The sequence below is a fragment of the Cynocephalus volans genome, chromosome 5, assembly GCF_027409185.1.
Source record: "Cynocephalus volans isolate mCynVol1 chromosome 5, mCynVol1.pri, whole genome shotgun sequence".
Taxonomy (NCBI): domain Eukaryota; kingdom Metazoa; phylum Chordata; class Mammalia; order Dermoptera; family Cynocephalidae; genus Cynocephalus; species Cynocephalus volans.
Window position 1 is genome coordinate 28,379,970 of NC_084464.1, and position 17,466 is coordinate 28,397,435.

The 17,466-nt window shown below is 36.6% G+C and overlaps 1 protein-coding gene across 2 annotated transcripts in view; it reads right to left on the reverse strand.

Moving 5' to 3' along the window:
* DTNBP1 (dystrobrevin binding protein 1) overlaps positions 1 to 17,466 on the reverse strand; it is a 117,563-nt gene that overhangs the window by 61,069 nt on the left and 39,028 nt on the right. The window lies entirely within an intron of this gene.

Genomic DNA, 17,466 nt, shown 5'->3' on the forward strand with positions numbered 1-17,466 from the left:
GCTTACTTTGGTACAAGATAAACATGCTTAAAATCTACTTTATACTCCAGTAATGAAATGAAAACCAAAATACCTAACATGAAGACAAACTGCATCATATCATCTTGGAAAGATACCTTCGATTTACTTCTTACTGATGCCCTCACCTTAGCAATTCCTTGAGGCCCTTGATGGTGGGCGGGGAGAGGGAATTTGATAGAAAACTCAGTTCTAATGAGTAATTCTTTTTTCCTATGATTATAATCTTCAGAGAGTTTCTGATTTCCTTCTTTTGGAATGTTCAACTGTGACCAAAATTTCTAAAAGGTACCTCCTGTTTTCAAAAGCTGAAACTTAGACTAATAATTTCACACACATTGTTCTTCCTTTGTCTCCCACCCCCAAATACCAACAACCATGAAATAAAGAATCCAGCATCTTTTACATTAATGAGTAACTGCCAAATGGAGGAGAGCTGCCTTTCCTTTGGATTTATCCTGCTCACCTTTCAACCTTCTGGCTGCCTCATCAATCAAATCAATAGGAAGCTGCTACTGAGAAAAGAGGACAAACCTAGCAGAGTGCTCTTCTAGATATCCTCTACTGACACATCTTAACCAACAACTCCACAACTGTTTGCAAAATTTCCAAGAAACTTACTTTCAGAGAGTAAATCATTCCTCTATCCAATTCCTGAAAAAAAAAAAGACCGATTGAGGTAGTGGTGGTACCAGTAACTGGTTTAAAGTAAAAATTGAACTTTTAAATAACTGATAAAGTACAGCAATAGCACCAAAAGCCTTGAAATTTCGTATTTTTTAGGGTGGACTGCACCATGTGTTAGATGTAATGAGCTTTTAGAAATAGGGCAGGTATAACAAGGGAGAAGGAAAAGCACATCAAGCAGAGGTAGCAACGAACATGAAGGCATGTAAGCTAAAAGATGCAGATTATATTTAGTAAACATAATGCAGAACAGCAATCCTTCAGCAAATTTTGTCCTGAAGCAAATACTTCTCAACAGCAGACTGAGTGAAGAGAAAGTAATTCAGATAGCAAGGTACAGGGTTCTCAGTGCCAGGATAAAAGACTTGGTTTTATTTTCAGCAGAATAACAAGAGCAAAGCTGTGCTTTAGAAGAACATTCTAGCTGTGATGGATAGACACACTGGCAAGGGAGAGAATAAAAGCAGGAAGTATTTAGGAAACTATGAGAAGGGTTTAGAGAAGAGCTCACTAACACCTGGCAAGAGCAAGGTAGGAGGCAATGGTAATGAAAAGGCAATGAATTTTCTAATTTGAAAAATGCCATAGAGAAGTCTCAACAGCCCATGGCACCTGATTAAAAGGGGTAAGTCGAAGAAGGAGATGAGCACATTGACCATGATGTTTCTAGTCTGGATCCCAGCAGGAAGGTGAATTCACTAATAGAAAACTTAAGGAAAAGGAACAGATTCTGGAGGGCAGTGCATGAGTTCAGTAGGGACTTGCTGAAATAACATGGAAAGCTGGTGATGCTGCAGACAGGACTCCCATCCCTTTCAGCCTCCTCAAGGATTTAACTCCTACAGATTCCTACTCCCTTCACTTCCCACTCACTCTGGAACTCATTCCAATTTGGCTTCCTGATCCCACCACTGTTGGTGGTGATCACTGGATCTGGCAACACAACGACTGCTGGTGCAAATCAAGGCCACCAACAGTCATTGTGTTGCCGAACAAATGATCATTTCTCACTTTTCGTCCTAATTCCTCAGTAGCATTTGACCCAATTGGTGATTCCTTGATAAGTTTCCTCCAGTTTTCTCCTACTTCCTCAGTTTCTTTTGCTAGTGTCTCCACCTATTCCAGACCACTAAATGTTGGAGTGCTGCAGACTTGGTTTTAGGCTCTTTTGTCTCCCTTAGCTTCTCTCACAAGGCAGTTTCATCCAGCTACATAGCTTTAAATGCCATCTATCTGCTACTGACTTCCCAACTTACACTTCCTGTCTTGATCTTTCAGCTCCAGTCTCATCTGCAACTGCCTATTTGATACCTTTACTTACAAGTGGAGTAAGCTTATCAAAAATTTGCAAAACAGAGCCTACTTTCTCTCCAGTCTTCCTCATCTCAATTAATGGCATTACCCAGTTCCTCAAGTTTTGGTTCATCCATTTCCCTTATTCTCTTCATCCAACCAACCAATCAATCTATCAATAAATCCTGTCAATTCTATCTCAAAACATATCCTGAATTCATCCATTTCTCTTCATCATCATTGCCATCAACCTTATATAAATATCCATTCTCTTATGCTGAACATAATCTTTGTTGAGTTCAAAAGAATTTATTGAGCTTTAGACACTGGGAATAATATTAGGAAAAGCATTAGGAATAATGCTAGGTTTGGGATATACATGTTCCATAACCTTAAGGAACTTTAGTGGTAGAGACAGAGAGATCAAATAACAATAGAAGTCGATGTCATAAATTAGTAGTCCGGGAATAACATGCTTAGGATTCTCCAGGAACAAAGCATACATGTTGGTTTGGTAGGAAAGCCTTCCTGGAGAAGCAAGGATTGAACTGGGTTTTGAAGGAAAGTATAACTTTGATGATGATCATGGGTAACATCTACTGAGAACATAGCAGGTATTTTATTTTTAACCACTATTTATACTCTGAGTTAACCAAATGAAAAAGCACAGGTAAGCAAGAGTTTTAAGTTTTGGTCACTCACCTTCAAATTCTATTAGAAACCGTAATAACAATAATTAGTATAAAATGTCTTCCAGTTCATATTCAATCAGCAATCTCTCCCTTGTCTAAACTCCTATAGCACTTAACTCCATCAGTGCTATAACACTTCATGCGCTGCCTTGTAATGTAGTTATATCCCTACAGGTACCATCTCTAGAATTCCACCGTGGAGTTCCTGAAGTGCATAGATCATGTCTCATCTTCATCATACCTGCGCACAGAGGCAGACCCAACAGACTCTCAGCGAATCATGACTATCAAGAATTGTGGCTGCAGGATGACTAAGAACATCTGCTTTTTCAAAGAAGCCCTTCTGTAACTAGAGAGTATTTTATTCTTCATAAAGCTTGGTCACATATTATCTCATCTGATAACAACTTGTTTGTCTCTTATTTTTCAAAGTTTAATAGCATTTTCAGAAGATCAAATAAGTAGAAAGAATTGAAATGCCTTCTTTTAGATTTTGCCATATTTTAAAAGTTACTCAATTCAGCAAATGCATTTATCAAATTTAGCACAACAAATCCTGAAGTTAAAACATTCAAAAAATAACACAATACTCAAAAGTTAATAATATTCCAAAGGGTGAAACTGCTATCTAATCATTTTCTCTACAGGGGTTAAGTTATGAGGGCAGAATAAAAATAAAAGAAAGCATCACATTAATAAATAAATCTTTGGAATGTTACAAGAAGTATATTAAATCTGTAGAAGTGCAGAAATCAACTAAATCAGACTCACAGATGCCAGCTGAATAGATTGGAGCCACTGGATAAATGTCTCCATAAACAAAACCATCTCACAGATGGAAGCACTCTCTCTCTAAACACTGAACTGCCTCCCTGGGACAAACCCATGATAAAAAGCTAACACAAAATACCACATTCAAAATGCCAACTACAAAATAAACTCTAACATTTTTCTTCACATTTGAAATGTTTAGGGGAATTTTTTTTTTTTTAAGTATAATCAGCAATACTTTTTCTACAGAACACACTTGAACAGAGTCCCTTTGATACAGCTGATGGACAGAACTATCACTGTGACTACTTGTCCACAGGAAAGATCTCACTAGGCCTCTTTCAAAAAAAAGGACCACCTACCACGTTACTGGTCTGCTGTTTCTAAGCATTCTACAGTCATGCAGCACCACCTGGAAATGTGTATCCTTACAGGCATGGTGGGTTTGTGGTTGCTGGAGCAGGAGGTGGAAAGGGTTCGGGGGTGGGAAGGTGGCCTCCTTCCGTCTTGAGGGAAATTTTCTCAAGACTGTCTGTGTCTTAGAAGTTCCTGTTGTCATTTATTCCTTAAATGAGACTTGCCCAGCAAAACATTTTCAACATTATCTGTAAAACAAAACCTCTTGAAAAGCACTAGCTCATTGTAAAAACTGCACTAAATCCTTATTTATCATGCTATTAATATAATTTTATCCATTTATCCAATTTGGGCAAACACAACCTAGAAAGTAATAAGATGACAAGATCCTAGAATCTTGGCATTTAAAGTTGAAAAGAATATGAAATATATGGTAACAAAGATAACTTGGAATAAAAAAAAAAGGGCTCCAAAAAAAGAGGATAAAGTTCTGGGTAATGGGTTGGTTGGTGGCAGCACTAAGTTATGTATGGTTTACATTCCATCCAAACTTGCAAGAAAATTACTTTCCTAAACCAGTTTTACATGAATATCTATTTCATTTATAAAGCCACAGCTTAGGGGGAGGGGGGACTTGAGGCAAGTAAGACAAGGATGGATGAGTGAGGGGTAAGGAATATTTATTGAGTTCTTACTACATACCACACATTATACAAGGCACTTTACACACATTATTTCCTATAACCCACAATTACCCATTTGTAGGTATCATCATCCACACATAATACATGAGGAAAAGGCTTTAGGATGGCAGGCCCAGGAATAAAATCCATCGCTCTCTGACTCCAAATGTGTGCAATCTTTAGCATCCAGAATAGTTCAAGGGCCAAATTTGGCTTACCTGAATGCAAGTTGTGCACATGAGATATTTTAGCCCTACCAGAAAGGTCCCTAAATAGACCACTAAATCCAATCGATAGCTACCCCCAAATTTCTAGGCAACCTCAGGGTCTACACAGCTCTCTGAAAATACATTCTTTCTCGGAAACTGTTGAAACTGAAGTTGAAAGCCATCATCATTGAGGTAAATATGAAGTAGAAACACCAACATGCCCGTGAAGACATCTTGTGATTTTCAAAAACAAGTCTGTAAAACACTTTTATTCTCACTGAAGTACTGAAAAGTATTCAGCAACTAGCCCATGGCAACTAATTGGTTTAAAAAGTTTTATTATAAAACTATTAGAAGAATTTATATCACTTTTATATTACTAATTTTTTTTAATTCAAAATTTTAATTTGCCAGCTTTCTTTAAAAAGGGGGGGGGGGGGAGAAAAAAACATCTACCAGTCATTATTACCAAATCAATGATCTGTCATTCCATAGCATTCTACACTCATGCCCTCCCTCCTGAAATTGTACGAGTATATCCTCACAGGCTTGATGCATTTGTGATTGATAGCGTAGAAAGTGGATTTAAAAAAAAAAAAAATCATGCATTCCATATACAAATGTATTCCTGATCAAGTGGCCCCACTACTGAAAACCCTTCCTTGTCCATCCTTACAAGGAGCCACTTACAGCAGTAAATGCACTGTGAGAAGCAAAATCCCTTTCATACTCCCTGGTACCCAAACCCAGAACAGGGATGGCTTTGTATGGTGAAAATATAATATAAAGGGTATGAACAGACTTTGAAGTCAGAAAAACATTGGTTCTGGTCTAGCACTGCAACTCCTGGCAAACTAATCTCTTCTTGTCTCGTCTTTCTTACTGGTAAAGAAGAAAGTACACCCACTCAAATCGTCATTATGAGAATTCTATGAGTTAATTTGGATTAAGGGTTTTAAGCACAGTGCCTGGTACATATGAAGTGCTCAGTAAATGCTATTATCATTACCATCATCATCATTATAATGTAAGTTTTATCTTGAAGATGATGAGAAATCTTTATCATATCTGCAATTAGAAAAATGAAACACTCTAACAGCAATATAAATAAACTGGAGAACTAGATTATAGACTGGAAGTCTTATTGGGAGGCTATAACTATAACTGCGGCTGCACAGATGTGGGCTTGAACTCAGGAAAGAGTCAGTGAAGACAGAGAGGCAAGAACAGAGTCAAGAAGCACTGTACTAGACTAGGAACTATGTAGAGACGGTTGGAGAAGGAGGAGATTATGATGAGTGCCATGCTTGTGAACTGGGTGAATCTATAGATTGTGATGTCTTATTGAGATATGAAAAGATCAAGTTTTGCTGTGGAAGGTAATTTGGGGCATGGTGCTGTTGATATGCCTGTTGGGATATCCAAGTAGAGAGGTCTAGATGGCAACTGGTAAAAAGAGAGACCTAAACTGAAGACGGGGGTTTGCTAATGATCACCATGTGAATGGTCGATGAGCCCAGGATACAAAAGAGCTTACCTAGGGATGCTATGTTGAATGGAAGGAGGCAATAACCAAGACCAGAATCCAAGAGAACACTAACATTAAAGCATCTACAAAGGAAACTAAAAAGTAAACTGAAGTAGAGAAGAAAATGTAGGATATCAGTGTTGAAGAAGTCAAGAAAGGACAGTTTCAAGATGTCAGGCATATATGGATTGATTTGTCAATGAATTTAGTTACCTGAACAGCTAAAAAGAAAAATATGGATTATATATTTAAAGAGCATCATGAATTCATTCTCTATTAATGTCTTAATATTATACAACATTTATACAATCTTTCTATTAAACAATATTTTAACTGTGGTATATGCCATGCACCTTTTGTCCATTTGTTTTAATTAAGAAATCTTTTTTAAAGTTCCCTTATGAGGTAAAAGAGTTTTTAACTTTTCCCAAACTAGTCCAATGTTTATAATTATAAAGGACACTTTTCAACTTTTTTTAACCCATATAAAAGCACAGAATATTGATGTCAACTGTTAAATCTCAAATCTAACAATTAATCCTTGAAAGCAGTATATTAAATTCTATTTTCTCTTCCTTAAAGAAGTAATGTATTATTTTGTATGACAATAACATACTCCTTTGATATCAGTATAAGGATAAGAATTAGTCATTAAAAAAAAGACACGAATCTTTCAGAGAAAGAAAAATGTTGCTTACTTTGGGGAAAAATGTCCCTCTTAAAAATCTAGTATCAAATCTCTCTGGTAGCAAATGAGTTCATGCCCTTTGCAAAATTTATAACGTCATTTTTTTTGAGCCAGAACTAACGACTATAAATGGTAGGAGGCAGGCAAGCAAAGAGACCTGTTTATTAGCCATAAAAAACTGCGCAGATCTAACTGTGCTAGGCACAGCTCAGAGCAGGCAAAGGGGCAGGGATGCGGCAAACAGGAGGAGCACTGCACTTTTTTGTCGCTGCCTCCGCTGTAAGTTTCCCCTGCCACTGATGTCACAGCAGGAAGGGCAGACTGCTAGGTGTGCCTCTGCCTGTCCTACCTCTAAAATCCCTCAAGAATAACACAGAAGTGAGAAAAGCAAAGGGCAAATACCATGGTTTTAGCTACATTCAAGTGAAGATGAAAATAACTGGTAAATGTCATACTTCTGAAAGAAGCTCTGAAAAAAAACAGTAACTGATGACGAAACAAACTCCAAAATGTAAAATATACATTATTATTCCAAACTTAATAAACTGATTCCAAAACATTGAAAGTTATTACAGACTTTGTAAATTATAATGCACAAGCTATAACCAATCCATGAGGGTACTCTAAAAAGCTCATGGAAAAATAGAATTAAAAGATAATACAAATTCTTCCATGAACTTTTTGAAATACCCTTTTATCTCTGGGAAAAGAAATACTTCTTTTTTTAAACTCAGAATAATCATAATTATGATTTGCTGAATTTCAATAAACCTTTCTCAAGATTGCTATATCTTTAGTCTCTACTCTTCTCCACCTCAAATATATACTTGAGGTTTGCATGTCTCTGTTAAAAACAAAACCCTTTATGAACTCCAATCTACAGAATGGCATTTACACAATGGGAGAAAAAGTTCAAGAAAAGAATATTAAACAAATAAGAGAAACTTTTATTATCTTTAAAGAATTAGGTCAGGACACGATTTTTTAATATTGATAACAAATGGATACTCATTGTTCAAAATAAAGTTTGAGGAATGTAAATATCAGTCTCAAACTATATTTACTGTCAACCCAAAGATCTAATATCTGTGAAATATTCTAGCTACATCTGTTCCCGTGATTACATATAAAAACTGAAACTGCCAAGATTTATTCCCCAACAGACACTTTACAGCAAGAGTATTAAGTTCAATTCCTTTCAATTCATAAGCTTAGGTTTTGAAAGAAAACGTAAGATGTGATTACACATTCATGAAACCAACAAATTCATAGCTCTTTGTTTTCAAGAGGTCATTGGCCTAGCAAGTGCAATTACCATATTATAATAAAATAACGTTTTCAATTTACCTTCAACTACCACCTGGGAACCATCTAAAATCAAGCATCTAATAGGAAGGGGAGAATTGGCCAAGGGCCAATTACACCCACTGCTGAGGCAAGACTTTCCTGAGTCCTCATAGTGCCCTATGAGTTTTTCCAGTCTGGCTGCTGGAATAGGCACTGTGTGAGTGCCAAGCACTGTTAACTAGTCCTTTTGGATGTATTTTCCTCCTGCCTTGGGTAGTTTCCTCATATGCCTTATCAGTGCTCTTCTGAACATTCAAAGAGAACCCTCTGTAGATTTCCTAGATTCTCTCTCTGAGCAGCTCTCTCCTCTCTGGTCTGGTACTGTGTCCTGTAAACTCTAGCTGCCTTGGTCTCCCTAGACTCTCAGATCTGTCTTCTCAACTCTGAGTCTGGCAGGCTTTACCTGGGTCCTGTACCTGCACTGCATCCTGGAAATTCTCAAGGCAGGATGCTGGGGCATTCATAGGGCTCACCTCTCTTTTCTTCTCATGTATCAGATATCATCACATCTCTTCTTTGCCTCAAGTCTGGTGTCTTAAAAAGTATTACCTCATTTGTTTTGTCTTGTTTTTGATTATATCAGGTGGGAGAGTAAATCTGGTCTCTGCTATTTCATCTCAGGTGGATTCAAAAGTCTACTCCCTTTTTAAAAAGCATGGCCTGAGGGGAAGTTCTCCTGCTCTTTACTTTCCATTCTGCATCCAGAGCTCCACTGCAGAACTTCAGGAGCTAATTATTGCCTTTCTGCCTATCTGTTTTGGACCTTCTTTTGGTTCCAGAGCTATCTTCACCCTGGAGAATGCCATTAATTTCTTCTGTTCCATTCTCAGCAAAGCCAGGCCTATGTGCCACACTCCTGCCAAGCCTCCCCAGCATCACCACTCCCAAATCTCTGAGATGGAAGTACCAGTCAGATCTCTGGCCACACCACCTGTCTAGGTTGTTTGGATAGTCATTTCTTGAAGTTCAGGAGTTTGGCAGGTTATTCTCTAGAATATACACTGGTCAAATACTACTACAGATATGCTATAATATATCTTGAATAAACCTGTTATGCATTGTTACTGAGAAATAAACATGTTACCAAATAAAACAAAAACACAAACACAAAGAAGGGCACAGTCCCTTAGCATTATCTATAATGGATATATAAACATAATGCAAAAGGAGTGATGACTCTCAAAATATGCATGAGCACTAAATCTCATCAACAGAAGTAGTGACCACCACTTATAAGATAGAGGTTCTAAGAGACAAACAAAATTTAAAGTCTAAATATATCATTGAAAAATGTTTCTGGAGTTCAGTATGCGCCTAACTACATTATGAGTCATATGTAATTAGCTAGAATTGCTAAAATTACCATTAAGATGTAGCTATTTTTGGAAAAATTTTGATGGTATGCTATATACTGAAGAGGAAAACATAAGTGATCCTGAAGTTTGGAAATAAGAAATTTTAAAAATTAAACTACACACTTATGTATGCTTTTAAGTATAATATAATTACTGTGAGACAATTTCAATACGCATTCCAAGGATTATGGTGGTAATGAAAGATTAAAAATTTAAAACACTGAGATTCTACACTTGTTTTTAGTTCTATTTCATCCTCCTAAACCTACCTATTGTGAGTGATTCAGGGCCTTTACACCTACTGTTTCTTCTGATTGGATGTGTAATCCTAGACCCTCATATGGCTGCCTTCTCATTCAGGTCTCAGTTCTGTGTCTTCTCAGAAGGGCTGTCACCGCTCACCCTACCTACGTAGTCCTCCCCCACCTTACCACTATAACATTATTCTGTTTCATTTTCTTTAGAGACTGTATTATTATCTGAAATTATCCTTTTTTTTCCTTTATACATTTATTGTCTGTCTTCCCCCATATCCTTTGACTAACAAACTGACTTCCAAATCCCTAGACCATTTTTCTAACTGCTAGCTAAACAAACCCACATAAATGGTTTTAAGTTCTCTATTTTGGTTCACATACTAAATACTATCTCTTCTCACTTTATGAAAAATATATTTCCTATTGGTTACAAAAGCCTTTGCAAGGGGTTTATGGCTGTACACTCATCTTCTGAACTATGTGGCTACTTAGCTACTAATATCAGTACTTGTCTTCTGCCTATACCCATATTCTATCCTCTATTAAATGTTTCACTATTTATCAAGGCAGTATCTCTTCCTGTCCATAAAAGGTATTGGGTAACAGTAATATCACTTTACATGCAGAAGAGGTATTAGAAAAGCAACTTACATGTATTTTCCTCCTGCAACTGCACAATTCCTTACATGTCTACTTTCATCAGATAACCAGCTGAAGAATGTTCTTCACTGCAGAAATACTGGAGTTAAACTAACTATTCAAATGTTTCTCAAGGATAGATAAGAACTATTGGAATCACTCCCAGGAGTTTCCTAAAGCTGTATGTTTCCCTCATCTACTGTGAGAATCACTGCCATAGTAAGCCACTGTTACTGTTGGGAATGAGTCATACTCACACTTTTGTAGCAGTAGGAATCTATTCTCTGTGCTGGGAATGCCCATCGAATGTATGACAAAATATCATATATACATTCTCAACTACAGATGAATAGGTATCAACATCTGGGACTGATTCAGTTTGTTCCAATTCAAGTCAAAAAAAAAAAAAAAAAAGAGGACAACTCTGGGGGAGGGAGGCTGAAGATCCTGGCTATGATCTGGCCCCTAAGCAGCCAGATGATTTCATGCAACTCAGTATCCTTCTCAACTCCAATAATTGTTGTTCTGCCCACCACAGGATCTGGTGGGAGCTGAACAAGAAAACGCACAGGAATCTATTGCAGAGATTATCTGTACTGGAGGAATACGAGAAATTATCCTTCATTCCCCAACTCTCCACAACCCTGTCCAGTTGTCTGGCCTACAGTTTCTGGAAAGCTACAAGGTATACAAGCATTGATTTAAAAAATGCATACATGTACATATATCATATATCCAACCTTTTGTATTATATATTATCTTCAGAGAGGAAAAAAAGTGAAAAATTATTTTACTCTGCACAGCATCTTGTTAAAAAGGAAGTTTAATTTTTGTTAGCAGTATTTGAAAGTTTCTCAGAGTGCTACATAGAATACTAAGAGAGATTTTAATATGTACTACATGTAAATTGGTTCTGTGAGCACGTAAATTGTGAAATGCTGAGTTGAACAAATTTGTTTACTACAGGAATCTTGGAACCTTTAATACACTGACACATACTGCAAAGCTTCACAAGGCAAATACAAGATAAAGTGTTTGTGGAACTTATTTGATCACTGCATGTTTTATCATGGCTACCTTTTAGTCTAGTATTCCATGTAAAACACTTCAGGGAATGTTGCAGCTAAAAATTTTTTTAAATCAATATTTATGTTTATAGTATATGCACATTTCCTTAAGTCAAATAGTACCCACAGGGTTTATTTATAGTGAAGATTAGTCCCCTACTCAGTTCTCTCCACCTTTTTGTCCTGCTTTTCACAGGTAGCCACATTCAATTTTTCCAGTTATTTCTTCTGATTTTACCGCTGCTTTTTCCATATAATAGTCAATGTTAATATTTATTCTTTTGTTCTATTTTAAATATTACTTATTGATTTCCTGCTGTAGAAGATGAGAATTAGCTCCTACACAAACATGCTTCTTCTTCCCCAGCTCCTCAATAAGTCATATCACAATTCAGCATTTAATTATAACATTATGTAAACATTGTTTAAAATTGAGCCAGGTAGTATGTAGTTATTTCTTTTCTTGTAAAATTGTTTTCCCTTAGCATTAATATTTGTCTTGTTGTTTGCTTAGTTTTTAAATAAATATACCTACCAGTAATTCATCAATCTGTCTATCAGAGCTGATAAAACTTCTCTCAATACAGTCGAGCATACTACACAATCTATGAGTTTCATTTTTTCCCCCTTGGAGACACTGCTTAGAATCCTTTGGGGAGCCAGTCAGTTAGCTTGGTTGGTTAGAGTGATGTGCTGATAACACCAAGGTCAAGGGTTCTGACCACTGTACTGGGTCAGATGTCAAAAAAATATTACGTACTGGCCAACCATCGAAAAAAAAAAATCCTCTGAAAGGTCTTCCTGTTTCAATATGGATTGCTCTCAGGCCTGCTGAAACTTCTCTTCACCATCCTCCCGGAAATTCCCTTTGTTTCTCTACTGAATTGGATGAATCCTCTTAGAGTGACTCATCGCCCTTCTGTGCTGAATCTTCCTCCTCCTTGGTTCACTCCCTTGTTTGTGGAGCATATCCTCCAGTAGTTTCCTGACAAAGTGTGCACATGAGCTAAACTAGTGCCCTTGTATGCCTGGAAATGACTTTATTTCCTCTTGCTTGATGAAAATTTTGCCAATGTCTACAATATTCTAAGTAGAAATTATTTTCTAGTTGCAGTGTTGTTGCTGAAAAGTTGAAGTTCCTTCTGATTCCTAATCCTTAATATGAAAACTTCCTGAAGGCTTTTATGATCTTTATTCCTAGTTAGTAAACTTTACAGAAATACGTATTGATAATGGATCTTTTTCTACTTATTTTGTCAGGCACTTGGTGGGCTCTTGCAAACTCAAACATTCACATCCTTCCGTTCTGGACAATTTTCCTATATTATTTCTTTAATAAATTTGTCTGTCCTTTTTCTCTCTCCTTTCTTTCTGAAACTCCTAGTAGTTAGATATGGGAATAGTTTTCTTAACATTCTTAGCTTTTCTTAGTCTTTTCATTCTCTTATACAGAGGTTTAACATTATCTTCCAATGTTTCAGTTGAAGTTTTCTACTTCTGCTATATTTTAAGAGCTCTTTCTTGTTCTCTAATTGTTCCTTTTCTATAGCATCCTGTTCTTGTCTCATAAATGCAAAATGGTCTCTTACAACATGGCCTCATATACCAAAAGCTATTAATTACAGCTTTTTATTAATGTTTTCTTCTGTTCCTCTCATAGTCTCTCACTTTTTTGTGAGTTTGTTTAAAAACTATTACTACTTTATTTTCTATTTATTTTGGTCCCTTTCATTTTAGAAGCTTTTCTCAATTGAATTTTATTTCTCAGCTATCCATTCATATTTAAGAGTGAGGCACCAAAAAAGTAGATTAGAGGTCATGCACAGAGATATGGGGCTCATCACCAGAGGGTGTTAAGATGCAGACCCAGCTATTTCACCAGAAAACTCCCTAAATGTCCATATCCGCAGGTCTTTTCTCCTGGGCTGGTCGGTTTCTCATATGAACCCTCCAATATTCTGCATAGGGGATGTAATGCTGACTGCCAGAGTTCTGGGAGCCAGAGGGGAAAGAGGCCTAAAGAGTCTCATTGTTTCATATGTAGACTTTCACTTAATCCCTCTGTTTTCAATACAGTTGTGCTGCAACCTGCCCTCAAATGTGTCTAGAATCTTCAGATCTGGAGCCTGACAGGTGCAATTTCATGTGCCTGATGAGCAAGGGTTGGGGAAATCATCTGGCTGAGCAGAGAATCAGGGGGTCTAATGTCTCCATACATGTATTTTTAACCAGTTTTCATGCTTTTAGCATACCTTATCTTTCAAGGTTCCTGGTGCCTTCAATTCTGAGCCTTTCTAGAATTCTGTGGTACATGTCAGCACGCTTCATGTCAGAGAGTACCCTGCTGCAGGCACCCAAGTAGCAGTTTAGGTTTTAGCCTTCTGTGCTCTGCTAAGTCAATTATCACTGATCTATCCACTTCCACCTGCCATTTCTCATCTACTGTTATGTCTTCTTCCATTCTTTTTGTTTTTCTTAATTATAACTTTTAAAAAGTTTATTATCGTTTTAGTGGGTTTTCAGTAAAGACGACTGTTCAATCTATTCTGTTAAATGAAAGTTCTGTATCAATCAAAACTACTTTGGTGTACACTAGCCTTCAACATATTTCCAGTTTTGATACCTCATGAATGAATAAGAGTAACTGAGAAAAAGTTTAAAATGTAAATAAAACATCTGAATAGTAAATGTTATACATGATTTATTTAAAATATTTTTTTGGTTAGTCTACGTTTCATTGAACAAAAATGCTCAACTCTCTCAATGTTGTAACCAAATTATTTATACTATGACCAATTATTATTATCAGCCATATAAATAATCAGACTAAATAAATCACTTCCAAAAAGTTTCTTTAAAAAAGATACTTCATCCTTTTATACGCTGAATAACATAAGCTAAGAGCTTCAGAATTACAGTTTATAAATTTAAGCACTGTTCCGTATTCAATATTTCTATTATTTGTATTTAGAGAAGCAAGGTAAGTGGAATTGAGAATTACCAGTGATTCTGTGAGTTAAACAGGCTTGCTCTTATTTTGCCCTTAAAAAGAAACAAACAAACAAACAAAATCTCTGTCTCTTGTCTTCAATAACCCTGCCAGAAATGATCATCGTCTCTATTTTACAGATAAGAAAGCTGAGGATAGGTCATTTGCCAAAAGTCAAACAAATAGCAAGTGGCATAGAAGAAATTCAAGCTGAGGTCTTCAAGGACTTTTCATAATAACCCAAATAGTATTATTTTTGTTAATTTTGAATTAAATTACTAATAATCATTTCAGATAAAAATATGACTTCAACTTAAATCACAAGTCTAATGTCTTACTAGACAATTACATGCAAAATACTTTGGCATTTATTGATAAATATTTTATGAAGATGCCATGAGTAAATATTAACAAATAAATATCTACATAAACAATTTTTTTTTTCAGATGAAGTCTTGGAAAGTCAAAGTACTAGTTAATTTAAATTTCTCATCCTTGAAACTTCTCACAAAAATTCTTAGGTTGAAAAACTGTTAGGATATTCTACATCAATCTAATGCTATCCTTAAGAAATAGAAAGTAATTTTTTAAAATTTGGCCTATCAGAGTATGAAACAGTTACCATTATTTACCTATAGATTGCAAGCTACTGATTACAAATTGGTAGGCCTCAGTTGTCACACTACTGTTTTCTTACATATTTCAGAGTAACAGGCACTATCAAGAAATCTATTTATCACATCTAAGTTTATTAAAAAGACAAAATTTTTTTTGAAGTCTTTCAAATGCTAGTGAGGAAGGTTCTAGACTAAGCAAAGCTTTAAGAGAATAAGGTATAAAGGAAAGTGAATGGCTTGCCCAAGAGCACAAAGTTAGTAACCAAAGAAGCCTGGACTCAGGTCTTTTAACTCTAAGAAGCTATTTCTACTACACGATTCTGCCTCTAAAAAGAAAAATACTCTCCCATTTCAATGATATGAAACACATTAAGCCTTATTCAGTACATTTTGGCTTTTACTTAAATTACAAGTGATGGTATTTTCCAAACACTACATTAATTTTCATTTTACATCATATCAATTATGATGAATTAAAATATATCTAGGTTATTCAGTGAGCATGAAGAAAAGCATGACAAAATTTCACAGCTCTGAATCTTATTGCTTTCTTTTCTTTTCTATCTAATAATATTGACTTATTAGAACCTGAAGTTTGATTTTATGTATTAAAGTGTCATATACCAGGTTTCAAATAATCAAATTTCAACACACTGATAGAAAAATCACAACGTTCATATAACTCCTATATTCAAATAGTTAAAAAATGTAACTAGTATTAAAAATAGGGAATGCCCATCTATTTATCATTGCACAAGTGATGAGACAAGTCAGCCAGTGCTGACAGAGCACTTACCAGGTGCCAGCACTAACTAGTCCATGCACTTTACTAGTTGAATCCCCATAACAACCCTATAAGGTACTAAATATTATCATCCCCATTTTACAGATAAGGAAACCATCTTCTAGGGTCACACGACCTATACCAAAGCTATCCAGCATCCTGCAAAGATTTCCTTTCAAAATTCCAAGCCTTCCTACCACGTTCCTTAAACTCTTGTTGCATCGTAAACAAACTTACTTTCATGACTAACATCTTCACAACAGAATATTTCCCCACCTTTTCCTTTAAAATTTAAAACTTGCCTGACAATCTCTAACTCTGCCACCTGGTTCCTGAGGGAAGCTTCCTCATCTCCCACGCCCCATATACCAGTCTGGAAATCCCCCAGGTCATAAGGCTCACCCACTCTGACAGGGATTCCATTTTTAATGCTGCCATATACCCTCCTGTCATTTTTGTGGGGCAAATGAAATTTACAGAAACCACTTCCAGAAAAATTCACACACACATTATAGCGAACAATTTGACTGTTGGCCCCTGAGAGCTCTTTTGGTTCTTCCATTTAAAGCCTGCATATGACCCATAACCCATACCCCATCCCTGCCTGGCATTTTCTCAAAATGTGAGCCGTGAACTACCCATATCAGAATCACCTAGAATGCTTATTTCAAGCAATGCCACTGGAATTAACTTTGGATTATACTCCCCAATGATGGAGCTCAGGAGTCTGCATTTTAAACACTCTCCTCAAGTGATTCTTACGGCTCATTAACATTAAGGCCCTGTGAAGACACATGGACCTGACTGAGAGCTTTGGTTCTAAAATACTCAGTTTCCACCTCTACCCCATCCATTGACATCATTCTAGAAAACTTTAACTACCACTCCCACACATTAGCTTCATTTTTTTTTAACCTCCTGTACATTAGTGAGCAGCACTTCCTGTCCCCAGCAGCAACCCACTCCTGCCATTGCCACACCCAAGGTCCAGAACTACTCAACCTGTCAACAATCTTAAAAACAACAGTGTACTCTGCCCAACCTATCCATCTCCCTCTCCACCAAATTTGCTCTTTAGCCTCAGCCAGACTCCAATCCCATGAATTGTTTTCTCCCCTCCTAACAACCCCTCTCTCACAGCCTCAGTTCCTGCTGTGCCCAACACGTATGACAGTCTCATGCCCTCTCATCAGCTATTGTGGATAGACTTCAAGATACCCACTCTGCACCTTCCAGCCCTGTCTCAGATGGCCACTGCAGGAGTTGAATTGGGATGCCATAGCTAGTTTATAGGCTATTACCCTTAAACTTTTCTTCCATTTCTACTTCAGGTTGGCCTAGTGATAATAATCATTAGTATAACTAATACAGAGCACTTATTGAAATGGATAACAATTATCTCATTTAATCCTCACAACAACTCTATAAGGTGAACACTGTTATCCCCATCATAGACCAGAAACACTGAGGCTAAGAGAGATTAAC